The sequence below is a fragment of the Dama dama genome, chromosome 8 (assembly GCF_033118175.1).
Source record: "Dama dama isolate Ldn47 chromosome 8, ASM3311817v1, whole genome shotgun sequence".
Lineage (NCBI taxonomy): Eukaryota > Metazoa > Chordata > Mammalia > Artiodactyla > Cervidae > Dama > Dama dama.
In genome coordinates, this window is record NC_083688.1 from 446,039 (window position 1) to 461,730 (window position 15,692).

The window sequence follows — 15,692 nt, forward strand, 5'->3', positions numbered from 1 at the left end:
CTCTAATATTCAGCAAATGTAACAAAAGAATACACAAAGCATGATTCCATTTATGTAAAGCTGACAAACAGGCAAAACTAAACTACTGTTTAGAGATATACACATAGGTGGTAAAACTATCAAGAAAAGCAAGGAAATTATGACAAGATAAAGCAGTAGTTACTTCTAAGAGAGGAAATGGTTGCAATCAAAGAAGGGTACCCTAAAGTACCTTTAAGCACTGACAATATTCTATCACTTTACCTGGACGGCGGTTACACAGATGTCTGCTTATAATTATTCTTTAAATTGCACATATTTTTATGCAGTCTACTGAATTTCTCACACTATAAAAAATACTACTGAACAATAATAATGTAAATAATTCTGCAGGTGGATTTTTATTCTGAACGTGCGCTTACATATTGATCTAAAATAGTTTCAGCTAATAGTGTACAGCAAGACCACACTGCCAAAGATACAAAGAATGAAATCATTAGGAACTCAGACAAAAAGAAAGAGGAAATATCTCTGGAAATCTCTTAAGGTTCCAATGCTTTTCAAATTTTCATGTGGATCTCAAACGACAGATTGAGATTCAGCAGGCCTGGAGTGGGACTAGACATTCTGCACTCTAGCCCGGGTGGTGCCGATGTTGTCAGTCCATGGACTCTGAGAACCAACACTTAAGAAACCATTAAAGTGTAGCTGATGTGAAGACCAGCTAAGAGGAAAGGGAATCAGAAGGTACTGGGAGTACATGCCAAGTACCATGTCTCATTGAAAGTGAAAGTCACTCAGTCATGTCCGACTCTTTGCGACCCCATGGACTGTTCTCCAGGCCAGAATACTGGAGTAAGTAGCCTTTCCCTTCTCCAGGGGATCTTCCCAACCCAGGGATCGCACCAGGGTCTCCTGCACTGCAGGTAGAGTCTTTACCAACTGAGCTATTAGGGCAGCTACCTCCCTTAAACCCACCTCACTTCTGTAAGGGGCATGTTATCAGTTATGTCTTACAGATGAGGATAACGAGGCCCAGATAAATTAATCTGCCCACAATTAGCCAGCTCTGTTCAAAAAAAAAAAGGAACCGGAAATGGAACCCAATATGTTCTGAAGTCTCTAGGAAAGAATATACTAAATGTGAGTAAAGGAGAAGCATGGTGAAAAGTTGTTTCAGGAAGCTGAATTCAAAGCACTATACAACTGCACAGTACTCCTGTCAAATCTCTCAGTTTGCATATAGAGCCAGCTTCCTCACTGACACAAAAATATTCTGCAGAGAACATAATACATTTTGACAAGATGCTGTAGGAGAAGGGAAATTTTGATTTCCACTTATATTTTTTCTGGTGGTGGTCAGAGCAAAGGAATTTATGAAGGGTAAGTAATGTCCCAACTACTCCCTATCCTCAGGAAACCTAAAGGACAATACCATATGCACATGAAATAACTCTTGTTTCACAAGCTTGCTTGAGGATTAAAAAAAAAAAAAAAAAAATCACCTAGTAGGTACATTTCCTAGAGACTGTTTCAGAAAACAGGGATGGGTCCAGGAATCTTAATTTTTTTAACAAGCACCTGAGCAGATCAAGTCCAGAAAACCCTCAGTAGTACTTCTAAAACTTAATCTGATGCTCTCATTTATCCTTTTCCTATGCATTATATACTTTACTGAGTAACAGGTTTAAAATGTGGCTCATAAAACTTTCAGAAAAATATAACATATTATAGCAGGCAACTTTAGAGATTATGGAGCAATTTAAACTTTATTTTACATATGAGGAAACTTGAAGTCAGAAAACAGGTCATGTATTTAGTGGCAAAACAGAACCTGTATCAGCTCAATGCTCCTTCTAACACACATACGCACATACCAACATCTATTCTAAGTAGTGAGGTGGTCTTTTTTATTTTTGGCCCATGCCACGTGGCCTGTGGGATCTTTACCTTGACCAGGGACTCAATCTAGGCCCCTAGCAGTGAAAGCATTGAGTTCTAATCACTGGACAACCAGGGAATTCCCACCAAAATTTATTTTTAAAAGATCAGCAGTAAAGCATTCTTTACTGATGACCATCAAAAAGTGACTAGCTGGGACCTCCCTGGTGGTCCAATGGTTAAGACTCTGTACTCCCAATTTAGGGGGCCTCAGTTTGATCCCTGGCTGGGGAACTAGATTCTACATGCCCCAACTAAAGAGTTTGCATGCCACAACTAACCGTTCTGCAGGCAGCAACTAGAGATTCTGCAAGGCACAACTAAGATCCAGCACAACCAAAATAAATAAATATATATATTTTTAAGTAACTAGTTGAACAAATCTGGCATATTCACACAATGAAGCTATGGAAATAATTAGGCATTACCTCTGTTCCAAGCATGATCTCCAAGATACATGAAGTGAAAAGAACTGCTCAACACTGTACATAATATGGCAACGTTCTGGGTAAGAAAGGATAAAAAAAGACTATACGTAGATATTTATTTTTGCAAAAAGAAACACCGAAAGGATAAACTGGAAATTAATAAAAATTAGGAAGAGATGCAAAAGTAAGTAGTCAAGAGATACCTGGAGTAACAGGCAAGTTTGGCCTTGGGAGTACAAAATGAAGCAGGGCAAAGGCTAATAGAGTTTTGCCAAGAGAACACACTGCTCATAGCAAACACCCTCTTCCAGCAACACAAGAGAAGACTACACATGGACATCACCAGATGGTCAATACCGAAATCAGATTGATTATATTCTTTGCAGCCAAAGATGGAGAAACTCTATACAGTCAGCAAAAACAAGACTGGGAACTGACTATGGCTCAGATCATGAACTCCTTATTGCAAAATTCATACTTAAATTGAAGAAAGTAGGGAAAAACACTAGACCATTCAGGTATGACCTAAATCAAATCCCTTATGATTACACAGTGGAAGTGACAAATAGATTCAAGGGATTAGATCTGATAAAGTGCCTAAAGGACTATGGACAGAGGTTCGTGATATTGTACAGGAGGCGGTGACCAAAATCATCCCCAAGAAGAAGAAATACAAAAAGGCAAAATGGTTGTCTGAGGAGGCCTTACAAATAGCTGTCAAAAGAAGATAAGCTAAAGACAAAGGAGAAAAAGAAAGATATACCCATCTGAATGCAGAATTCCAAAGAATAGCAAGGAAAGATAAGAAAGCCTTCCTCAGTGATCAATGCAAAGAAATAAAGGAAAACAGTAGTATGGGAAAGACTAGAGATCTCGTCAAAAAAATTAGAGATAACAAGGGAACATTTCATGCAAAGATGGGCATAATAAAAGACAGAAACGGCATGGACCTAACAGAAGCAGAAGATATTAAGAAGAGGGGGCAAGGATACACAGAAGAACTGTACAAAAAAAGATCTTCACTACCCAGATAATCACAATGGTGTGATCACTCACCTAGAGCCAGACATCCTGGAATGTGAAGTCAAGTGGGCCTTAGGAAGCATCACTATGAACAAAGCTAGTGGAGGTGATGAAATTCCAGTTGAGCTATTTCAAATCCTAAAAGATGAGGCTGTCAAAGTGCTGCACTCAATATGCCAGCAAATTTGGAAAACTCAGCAGTGGACACAGGACAAGAAAAGGACAGTTTTCATCCAATCCCAAAGAAAGGCAATGCCAAAGAATGTTCAAACTACCGCACAGTTGCACTCATCTCACACGCTAGCAAAGTAATGCTCAAAATTCTCCAAGCCAGGCTTCAACAATACGTGAGCCAAGAACTTCGAGATGTTCAAGGTGGATTTATAAAAGGCAGAGGAACCAGAGATCAAATTGTCAACATCCCTGGGATCACAGAAAAAGCAAGAGAGTTCCAGAAAAACATCTACTTCTGCTTCATGGACTATGCTAAAGCCATGACTGTGTGGATCACAACAAACTCTGGAAAATTCATAAAGACATGGGACACCAGACCACCCCACCAGCCTCCTGAGAAACCTGTATGCAGGTCAGGAAGCAACAGTCAGGACAGGACATGGAACAATGGACTGGTTCCATTAAGGAGTATGTCAAGGAAAGGAGTATGTCAAGGCTGTAGACTGTCACCCTGCTTATTTAACTTATATGCAGAGTACATCATGAGAAATGCTGGACTGGATGAAGCACAAGCTGGAATCAAGATTGCTGGGAGAAATATCAACAACCTCAGATATGCAGATGATACCACCCGTATCACAGAAAGTGAACTAAAGAGCCTCTTGATGAAAGTGAAAGAGGAGAGTGAAAAAGTTGGCTTAAAACTCAACATTCAAAAAATGAAGATCATGGCATTTGCTCCCATCACTTCATGGCAAATAGATCAGGAAACAATGTAAATCATACAGACTTTGTTTTCCTGGGCTCCAATCACTGCAGATGGTGACTTGCAGCCATGAAATTAAAAGATAGCTTGCTCCTTGGAAGAAAAGCTATGACAAACCTAGACAGCATATTAGAAAGCAAGGACATTACTTTGCTGACAAAGGTCTGTCTAGTCAAAGCTATGGTTTTTCCAGTAGTCATGTATGGATGTGAGAGTTGAGCCATAAAGGCGGCTGAGTACTGAAGAATTGATGCTTTTGAACTGTGGTGCTGGGAGAGAACTCTTGAGAGTCCCTTGGACTGCAAGGTGATCAAACCAGCCCATCCTAAAGGAAATCAACCCTGAATATTCATTGGAAGGACTGATGCTGAAGCTGAAGTGCCAATACTCTGGCCACCTGATAGGAAGAACTAACTCATTGGAAAGACCCTGATGCTGGGAAAGATTGAAGGCAAGAGAAGAAGGGGACAAGAGAGGACAAGATGGTTGGACGGCATCACCGACTCAACGGACATGAGTTTGAGCAAGCTCTGGGAGCTGGTGATGGACAGGGAAGTCTGGTGTGTTGCTGTCAAGATAAGAGAGAGCGACTGAACTGAAACTGACTGAGGAAGACATGGTCCAAGCACCAGCCATGTGGCATATCTTGGCAATTTCCCCTCTTGGACTCAGGTCTGAAAATAGCAGCAGTGCTTGAGGTAGTGGGTGACCCTCCCCTCGGTAGTCCTCAAAACTTTTGTTAATGCCATTTATCCCTTTTGTTCCCAACACTTGAGGCAATAGTGTCACCCTAGTCCTTAATCTCTAAATTACCCTGCCCCACTCTACTTCGCTCTCTAAGTCTTGCAACCTATATTAAATATCCTCTATTTGAAATATCTAGTATGTTTTTCATTTTCTTGACTGGATCTTGACAGAATATTCTAAAGATAAAAAGAATCACAAATAAAATTTAAATTTACCTTAGTAATTTTGTTAGTAACAATATGAATACTACACTTTTAAAAGTTACGTGTACAGTAGGATAAAACAAATAAACATGAACAAGTCTAGAAAATAAGATGGTCAGTTTGAGACAAATAAAAAACCTAAAGAGCCCTGTAATATGTTCAAATTAAACTGGAATATCAACATGAAGTTTTGATTTCTAAAAAATGTATTTTCTGTCTCTGCCCATTGAAAGAACCTAGAAATAATGAAGACCCAGTAGCAATGAGCATTCCAAGCACTGAGAACTTAGCTTCTAACGGCATTCTCTGTAAAAGAAACTAGGTCTGCCCAGAAAAATGACAACAGAGAGAGCGCCCGGTACACCTGGGACAGAAAACCACCCAAAACAGATGGCACATCCAGAGGACACGACACATGCACTGGCCAAGGTTCAGCATCGAAAAGACCCTAATGCTCGAACCACAGCTAGCACACAGCAGCATTCAATGAACGTTTGCTGAATGGATGGACCAATGAACAAAAAGGCAACAAAGACTCAACAGACACTTGGGATTATGCGATGCTTCAGAAACATCATGAAGAACATCAGCCGTAAGAATCAAATGCATACACTGAGTGACCATGCCTGAACCGGAAGGACTAAGTGTGCCTATGACACTAAAAATGTTACATGTGAATTATACTGCATGATATGTCCCCTTTAAGATATCTGGTAGGAGTCAGCACAGTAATTTTCTTTTCGGAACCTATTTGTGCAAGGACAAATAGGTGGAGCACACAGGAGTTACTCTATAGAGTTGGACAGAGTAGTTAAATGAAAAAAAACATGGTTTCTACTTAGGAAAATGAATCTTTCAGTTATAAAAATGAACATGATTTAGATGAGAGGCAGTGAGACAACTCTGGCTTTAACAGATTGCATTATAGGTGTCGTGGAAAATAAGGCTGGAAAGGTACAAAGAAGTTCAAATGGAGAGTTTCACAGATGAGTGTGTGTGTATGTTAGTTGCTCAGTCGTGTCCGACTCTTTGCGACCAGGCTCCTTTGTCCATGGGATTCTCCAGGCAAGAACACTAGAGTGGGTTGCCATTTCCTTCTCCAAAAAGGCTGATGAAAGTGTGTAAAATCAAGATGATAACTATACTTAGCACCACAGTCGCAAAAAAGCATCACTGAGATCTGAGGAAGTATTATCCTCTTATCTTAGATAGAAGAACTAGACAATAATGAGTTACCACAGGATCCCAATCAGAGGAGAAACATTCAGAGAGTAGTTCTTTAAGACTGGTCTGTCATAACACTGTCACTTCAATCTTAATCATTTCCAGAAACTACCAAGAAGAAAAACTCAATTAACAGCAACTACTTGTCATGGAGTATTTATCATGTGTTAGACATTTAAATATTTTATGAGGCAGGAATTGTAACTCCCTTCCTGAAGATGAGGGAGACTGAGATCACACAACTAATAAATAGCACAGCCCTGACAACAAGACTAGTTAATTTAACAACTATATCAGTACTTCAGTCTGCCTTCAGCTCATGGAAGCCTGGCCTAGAGTCATGTCAGCAAATGTAACGAGAAGCAGGGAAATCTGAGGAATACTGAGGAAGATAATACAGATCTACACAGCAGGACACACACAAAAATTTTTTTAGTAGTATTAACAAATGATCCCCAGTTTTATGGTTTACCAGATTAGAACAAAATTATTCTATCTGGAGAAATGGGAATATTGAGACGGGAACCTGGTTAGTAAAGGTTTTTTATCTTCAGAGAGGTACGAGGTGAAATAACGGACTTAGTTGTGAACACATGGGCAGCTGAGTTAGAGAATATGCTGTATAAAGTCCCTGGAAAATTAAACGGCATAAAAGAAAGATCACATCTAGATGGATTTAAGAAACATCCGGGCAGTGGTGTCAAGTGAAGACATGAATAAGCCCAGTTCTCCAAAGACAGAAAGAGCACAGGGGAAATGGGCGAATATGTATTCCTGCTACAGGCACGTCCGCACATGGGACAGGCACGCCACTGGGACGATGCGATGGGGAAGCCAGCAGACAAGTTCCCTTGTTCCAGTTTCAACGTTTCATAAAACAATGTAGTAATAATGTTTAAGACTTGAGTGTTTACTATGTGCTAGGCAATACGCTGAGAAGCTCATTTGCGTTCTGAAACTTAACTGTCCCCAAACATGGGCATTACCCTCATTTTATAGATGAAAAAACTGAGGGTTAAAGAACCTACGGTCCATACCCAAGGAAAGTAGCAGAACTAGGTAGGACACGAGCCTGGGTCTCCCTGGGGCCAGTCTATGATCTTAATTACTATACTGAAATAAATAATTATCAATCCAGCCCACAGAGCATATGTAAACCATTAAGCTTCCTCTGTGTGTGTTTATACATTACATAAAAACTGTCATTTTAATCATCTTCAAATACGCAGTTCAGTAGCATCAAGTACATTGCTGGGTAACCGTCACCTCCATCTACCTCCAGAACTTTGATCCCAAGCTAAAATTAAACAGTAACTCCCCTTTCCCTCTTCTCCTCTGCCCCAGCAACTGTCATTCTACTTTCTCTCGCTTTGAATTAAGACTATTCTGGGGAACTCATACAACTGCAATCATACACTATTTGTTCTTTTGTGGCTTATTTCACCTAATGCAACATCTTTAAGATTCACTACCATTAAGTTACTTTTAAGTTAAATAAAATGTGAAATTCTAACCCACATATTATGATGCATCTCTATAGGGAATTATTTTCCAAAATTCCATTATGATTTATGAAACACGCTTTGAAGAGAGAACTACATTTACTGGGGAAGAAAAAAGGTGGGGAGAGGTAAGGAAGACAAGACAAATCAAAATCTGAAGGACCCACAGGAAAGTAAGGAAGAGAGCAGTGTGCTTGATTTTGACTAGACCAAAGGATCTATTTGGAAGGACGTCATTACGTATCTCAAAGCAAAAGGTAAGAAAGCAGCCCTGTAGAACAGACAGCAAACAACACTGCTGGATCAACCACGGAAAGACAAGACACCGCTGCTTTTTGGCAAGAGAAAGCAAGAGTACTAGTAAAAAACTTTAAAAATAAACACTGAAATAGAAGGATAAACTCCATTTTCCCTTGATCTGCATCTGAAAAGACAGCAGTTGGTAGAAGAGACACTTGGTAAAACTTTACTGATCAACTGATAATTAACATCAACCTTTCTCCAAACAATGCACCAAGAGGTTCATTCTGGAAGAAAAATTTCTTGTTCTCTATATAGTAACATGAAGCAAACATTTAAGATGAGAATAATAAAGGAAACAGATTTGGGAGAGTATGCCATACTAGGGAATTCCTTAAAACAGCTGAAATAAAATTATCCTAAATATTAAATATTCTAAGAGAATATTAATAGCTAAAATTAAAACTTGTTTGCCTTTAAAGAAATTGTATGAATTACCTGAAATCTATGTATTCAATATTACTAGAAGACAAAAGAAAACATGTTACTGTCTAAGCCAAGATACTGTCCATAATAAAATTTTACAAATAACTATTGCTTTATATAATATCTGTACATTTATCAGATTTATGAATATAAATAAGCATAAAAGTACAAGATACTTCCACTTTTGAAGCAAAACAGAACAGTAACATTGGAAAAAAATTAAATGCCTAGGAGAAAACTTTAGAAATTAAAAAGTAGAAACTTAGCACCGGAAGAATCAGAACTCAAAGCAAATTTACCTCCTGATACATGCGTAAGGAAACACAAAATTAAGCTTTATAAGAGCACCACTAAAAAAAAAAAAAAAGAGTATCACTAAGTCATAATTTCACAAGACATTTAGAAGAATGTCACAAGAAACTATTTTTAAAATAAGCCATAGTGTTATGAGTTTAATACTGGACAATTTTAAAATGACTTGTCTGTAGGTTCTATCTTTCTACACGTAAGCTAGAAAAATGAATACATCACCTTCACTTTTCTGTCAACCACTACCTTAAAACGCTCATTTTCAGTTAAGATACAGATGGTATGTGTCCAATACTGCACCACTTACAGATTCCACTCAATTCAAACATCTGTAAAATTTTTGCAATGTGGGTAACAGCATGCTACATTGATTATAAAATACCACACACTAAGATGAGAAAACTGTATTGAACAGAAGTTCAAGATCAGAGATGCTAAGCAGCCTCAATCTACATAAATATATTTTACAAAATAGTTTAGTATAGTTCTGGCTTAAGCTGTCGGCTTCACCTCAAAAGGAGAAGGATGTTCTTGCTTTATTTATTATTGAGAAATGAGACAGTATTAATAATCACTAATAGTCAACATTCTAAGGGACAGACAACTAAACACTGATTAAGTGTGATCAAATTAAAATCATACAGTACTGCTTGTGCCCGTTTATAAAACAAAAACAAAAGCATCATCACTCTAAACTTGTCATCACTTAGTAATTTGAGATATTTTAATTGCAGCTGCAATGTTTGTGTTTATCTCTTGTGCATATGACTCACTCTCAAAAAGGTTCTTCCAAGACTCTGGTGGATTTTTGAGAATGCAGAAACCATAATTGGGGCACACTGTGTGGGAAGTGTCATAACAGTGAATGAATAAAAGAGGAAAAGAACTCATGATAGAATTTTTTTCTAAGTTTTTATAAAAAGCAGGTTGCTCACAAAAGGGATATTTTTCTGCAGAATAGGAAAGGCTGGGGAAACCCACCCTGGCTCTGAGAAGACTTTCTTACTCCCTTGGTTGGATTCAGTGCATTTTTTACACCGTAATGTATTTAACTAATTTCTTAGACTGGCTCCCAGACCATACTGCAAGCAACTTGAGAGCAAAAGCTGTCTTGTCTTAGAATCATCAGGACCTACTTCCCTTATTGTCCAGCACAGAGAAGGCCCTCAATAGGCATTTTCATAAAACTGATTACTCAATAATCAATTTTACGTTCACCTTCTATTTTACAAAGCATTTTCACAAACACTGTTGTTTCACATAACAATCTTGTGAAGTGGGGAGGGCATAATTTAAACAAATGGCTTCGGGTTTTATATATACTGACTAAAACAAACCTGAAATCACAAAGATAATCATGTATTTTTGTTCATCTTTGGAGTAACTTCTTAGGACTTCAATACTCTTGTAAAACCTAGAGGTTGTGCTAGCATTTTCACAATATGTAGCAATTACACAGCTCTAAGTCTTACAGGAGGGTTTTAACTATATAAAGCAGTTTTGGAGAAGGCTCTTCCAGAAATCAGACATTTGAGAAGCATCCTAAGCTATTTTTCCTGATCCTATTTTTCTGTGACTCTGAGAAGAAACTGCAAAAGGCAAAATGCTGGAGAGTGAATGATGTCATGGATGTCATGAAGTTGCATCAATACCTGATGATGATTTAGCACAACAACGCAACACAGTATGCCAAGAAGTGTAATGTCAAACCACCAGGATGTTACTGCATTAATCTCATGACTCTTTATTAGCAAATTGATAGGCAGAGTGGCTCTCCAACTTTCTAAAATGGAGAAGTTGCTGGTTGAGGTTTATGTCCTTAGCAAAGGCACTAAGAAAATCTACAAATCCCTATGGAGGAGGCTTTAAGAGAAAAAATTTTAAAAGATCCCCAAATTAGCTAACATTAAACAGTTGTTCTTCTAAAAATTAAAAGCTTCTGAAACAGACTGAAAACCCATGGGTCAATATAGATAAGAGTAATACTTATACTAGGCTTGTCAAAAGCGAACAGTTATAGGATATAAAATGACATCATACAATAGAAAGGAAATCAGTTTATATACACGCATGTGCTCAAAATGAGGGATCTGAAACAGAGCATCACTATTCCCAGTAAAAGCTACAGACTAAATCTTAAAAGCTCAATTCTAAATGATGCTATTTCCTCTCAGATTTTCTTGTCCCTTTAAACCCATGATGTCATCCTTCTTAAGCACTAGTTGAACAAATATAAGTTACAAAAGGTATTTGGTGTGTCGAAGCCAAGGCTATCGCCTCAACGATTTCCCATAGCACAACTGCAACTGAAGCCATCATTCCTCAAGGAAGAGACCGTAAGGCTTCAAACTGGCTTCTCTACTAGAGAAACAAAATCAAAGTCTCCACATTAGCAATCTGAAGAACAGCAACAAAAGTTGTTCTCAAAAAGGCCAAGTATAGTACAATGTCCCTGCCAGCAATCGAGAACTGGTAATGTGTTCTGAGCAACTGGAATCCCACCACAGAAAAGTCCAAAGACTATGGCATTAAGAAATAAAGCTTTTATTCTCCTAATAAAATTCAGAGATCAGTAGACAAAAGCAATTGGGTATCGAAATCTTAACAATCCAAAGGTTTCAAAGGAAGAGGGCTTCATTAGCACCGAAGTTACTCTGCAGAGACTATCAAGATCTTACAACTGTTTTTTCTTCGTTTGCAAATTGGTTCCCACCCTCCACGGTTCCCTCTGCACAAACAATTCTCGCCAGAAGCCTTCCACAGTCACAACGTGGGCTGCTGTCTTAATCAAGGAGATCCGCAGTTCCTACTTCGCTGGGGGAACACTCAAAAAGCTAAAAGGGTAGGAAAGGTTGTTTGTGTTTCATTTTTTAAAGCCAATTCCAAAATCTTCCTTTTGCAGCTGCAGCTTCAGAGATGCTGGCTCCTCGCCGCAGCCCCAATTTTGGACAGCACCGGACTCCGGCGCCTCCCGAAAGGCGTTAAAGATTTGGGGGCGGGGTGGAAGGTGATCTGACACCTCAAAGCCACCCTTACCCCGGTCACACACCCTTCGTGGCCCCGGAGGGGGGACGAAAACCGCCCAGCTAGAGGGTAGAGGCCGGGTTCGCCTATCCCAGAGGCTGCCTGGAAAAGGGTTCTCCTCCTCCCTGCCTCACCCGGGGAGGCCGGGAAGACTACGGCGAGGACCCCAGGCCAGCCAGCACCGACCCCCGCGCGGGGTCCACGACCTGGGCCGGACCCAGCGCATAAAGGGCAGAAGGCGCCGGCTCCCAGCCGCGGCCCCGGGAGAGGAAGAGGCCTCACCTGGCCTAGCCCGCGCCACGTTCTCGGGTACGCTCCGCTGGCGAAGGCGGTGAGGGAACCCCGGACAGGACGCGAGCAGAGGCGCTGCGCCCCAGGCCGCGCCCGCCGCACTCGGGACTCCTCACAGCTGGCGGGACACCGATCCGCCCGGAGCCGCCATCTTCCTCCACTCAAACGCCGCCGCCGCCGCCGCTCTGGCGGAGAGAAGACAGCGCAGAGCGCGCATGCGCCACGGGCCGGCGCAGAGGACGCGCGCGCACTTGTCAGCGCGGCGGGCCCGCGCGGAGCGGCCTGTGGGCGGTGCCAGGTGGGAAGGTGCGTGCCGCCGCGCGCCGCCTCAGCTCGCAGCCGCCGCGCGCCGCCCCAGCCCGCCGCCACTGCGCCGCACCTCCCTGCAGACCCCGGGAGGTTCTCCAAGGTCGGAACGCCGCTTGGGGAGCCAGGCAGGAGTGAGGAAGCGCCGCGCTTCCGCGCCTGGCCTTCCTCCGCTGCCAACACACGGCCACAGAACCGCTCTCACCCTCCTCTGCACTGTTTGGGTCAACCGAGCAGGTTTACCAACGGCTTGAGACTGTGATAGTGTCAGACCAGGAATTAATTCACTTGTACTCCTCAGGGCCCGATGAGCACAAATGCTCTTGATGCCAACTGATGGAGAGAAACTCAGTGCCTTGGTTATGCAAGCGAAGCCTCCCGTAACTGTGTAACAACTACTGTGACTTGTTACTGACTCCATTTTTCAGGTGAGGAAACTGAGGTACAGAATGTGTCATTTTCCCAAAGCCACACTGCAGGGTAGTTGGGGTGCGGAGGTAGGATTTGAATTTAGGCGTAACTGGTTCCCAGGCTCTTTGTGCTTTCCATCATCATTATTGCCATGAGATGGGTTCCAGCAAAGTCACCCTTCCAAGGAAGCAATCTGGTGTGTAGATGCGAACCTTCTTGAAGTATCTGTACAGCATGTGGTCTAAGGAAACGCCAGAGATACAGAGCCCAAGGACTTCAGTCTTCACCCCAGGCAGCTAACAATGAAGCAACTTTGAACTGCCAGCCCACCACCCTGGGATAAAGTGGACATTCTGGGACATCGCATAGGACATGGGGCTAGGTCAGAACCAAGTCTGCTCTCAAGTTGGGAAGGCAAGACAATATTGAACAGATTTGGGTCAAGCTCACTCTGAAAAGCACTTGATCTGTGCTACACACTTGAATAATGCAAAGACCTCTGGTTAAACCCTCATGGAGTTTTATGGTGGTCCAGTCGTTAGAAATCTGCCTTGCAATGCAGGGACACCAGTTCAATCGCTCATGCTGGAAGATCCCACTTTCCCCAGGGGCAACTAAGCCTCTGCATGGCAGTTACTGAGCCAGTGGGCCCTAGAACAGGTGCTCCACCAGAGAAGCCCGTGCACCAAGGAAGAATAGCCCCTGTCCGCAGCAAGTAGAGATAGCCTGCGCAAAGCAAGTAAGACCCTCCACAGCCAGTAAGTAAATCTTAGGGGGGAAAAAAAGCCTTTCAGTTAGGAAATGTCACTGCAAAAGAGAAACTTGGTAGTTATATTTAAAAATAAATATTAAAATCATATCATTAAAAATCCCAAGCTTGGCTTCCTGGTTGGCTCGGTGGTAAAGAATACGTCTGCCAATGCAGGAGACACAGGTTTGATCCCTGGTCCAGAAAGATTCTACCTGCCTCGAGACAATTAAGCCTGTGAACCACAACTACTGAGCTTGTACTCTAGGGCCGGGGAGCCACGGATACTGAGCCCAGGTGCCACGACTGCTGAAGCCTGAGTGCTGTAGAGCCGGAGCTCTGCAAGAAGGCAAGAGGCTGTGATGAGAAGCCCCGCCCACCACTGGAGAAAAGCCTTTGCAGCAGTGAAGACCCCTACGTGTCAAATAAATAAGATTTTTAGAATCTCAAGCTTAAAAATTGTCATAGAATGTGTGAACAATTCCCCACCCCCAAATACTCCATAGAGCTCAGTTTAGAAACACTGGACCAGCTTGTAAGTGCTTCCTTTTAAAAATGCAGGTTCTACCTTCTGGCTCTCTGGAGGTCAGCAACAAGCACCTTATGAAAGACAGCAGAAAGGTAACCAAGAAGCAAGTGGTTGGTCTGTTTCCTAAGAAAGATTGGTATAATGTGAAAGCATCACCTATGTTCAATATAAGAAATATGGGAAAAACACTAGTCATAAAAACTCTGGGTACCCAAATCCCATCTGATGGCCTCTGGGGTTGTTGTTTTTGAAGTGAGCCTTGCTGATGTGCAGAATGATGAAGTCGCATTTTAAAACTTCAAGCTAATTACTGAGGATGTTCAGGGCAAAAACTGCCTAATTTCCATGGCAATGATATCTGTGACAAAACATGCTCCATGGTCAAAAATGGCAGACTATGATTGAAGCTCATGTTGATGTCAGGATTACTGGTGGTTATTTGCTTGTCTGTTTTCCCTTGGCTTTACTAAAAAAAAAAAAAAGAAAAGAAAATGCAACAATCAGGTTCAGAAGAACTCTTATACTCAGCATCAACAGGTCTGCCAAACCCAAAAGAAGATGAAGGAAATCATGACCCAAGAGATGCAGACAAATGACTAGATAGAAGTGGTCAATAAGTTGATTTCAGACAGCATTGGAAAAGACCTAAAAGGTTTATCAGTCTGTTTATCCACTCATGATGTCTTTGTTAGAAAAGTAAAAATGCATATATATATATATATACACACACGCACACACACACATACAACTGGAGCGTCCATGGTGGATCAATGGTAAAGAATCCGCCTGCCAATGCAGGACACCAGGGTTTGATCCTGGGTCACGTAATTTAATCACTTTGCTGTACACCTGAAACTAACATTGTGAATCAACTATATTTCAATTAAAATTTTTAATATAAATGAATAAATAATAAAGTAAAAATGCTGAAGAAGTTCAAGTTTGAATTGGGAAAACACATGGAGTTTCCTTTCATAGTGAAGTAATTCTGGAAAAGCTACTGGGGATGAGATAGATAATAAAGTTGAATGAGCCAACAGATGTGGGCCATGCACCCAAGAATCTTTAAAATTTACACTTTTAATGATGATAAAAAATCTTGTGTAAAAATCTGTAGGTTACAGGGCCCACTGTAGACACTGCCTCAGACTTCTTCTAAAGCTCCCCAGGGATTCTGATGGCCAATTGGGTTTGGAACTGCTAGATTATGATAGAACACGTTCAAAGGCAGAACCACTCCACCTTGAATCTCCTAGCTCAGAGATAGCAGGGACTTTTTGTACACTGCTTTATCACCAAATAGAGACTGGCACACATTAGAGACTTATTAAGTATTTGTTGAATGAATAAATGAACTGGGA

At 41.2% G+C, this 15,692-nt stretch overlaps 1 protein-coding gene across 3 annotated transcripts in view; it reads right to left on the reverse strand.

Annotated features, from left to right (window-relative positions):
• Positions 1 to 15,692, reverse strand: part of FBXO42 (F-box protein 42) — a 112,001-nt gene that overhangs the window by 74,450 nt on the left and 21,859 nt on the right. The window contains exon 1 of one of the 3 annotated variants that reach the window (XM_061148000.1): positions 12,329 to 12,556. The exons of 1 other annotated variant lie outside the window; for it this stretch is intronic. The gene's annotated coding sequence lies outside the window, so the exon portion shown is untranslated. Of the gene's footprint in view, positions 1 to 12,328; positions 12,557 to 15,692 lie in introns of those variants that run through there. One more of the 3 variants, XM_061147998.1, reaches the window with a different exon arrangement.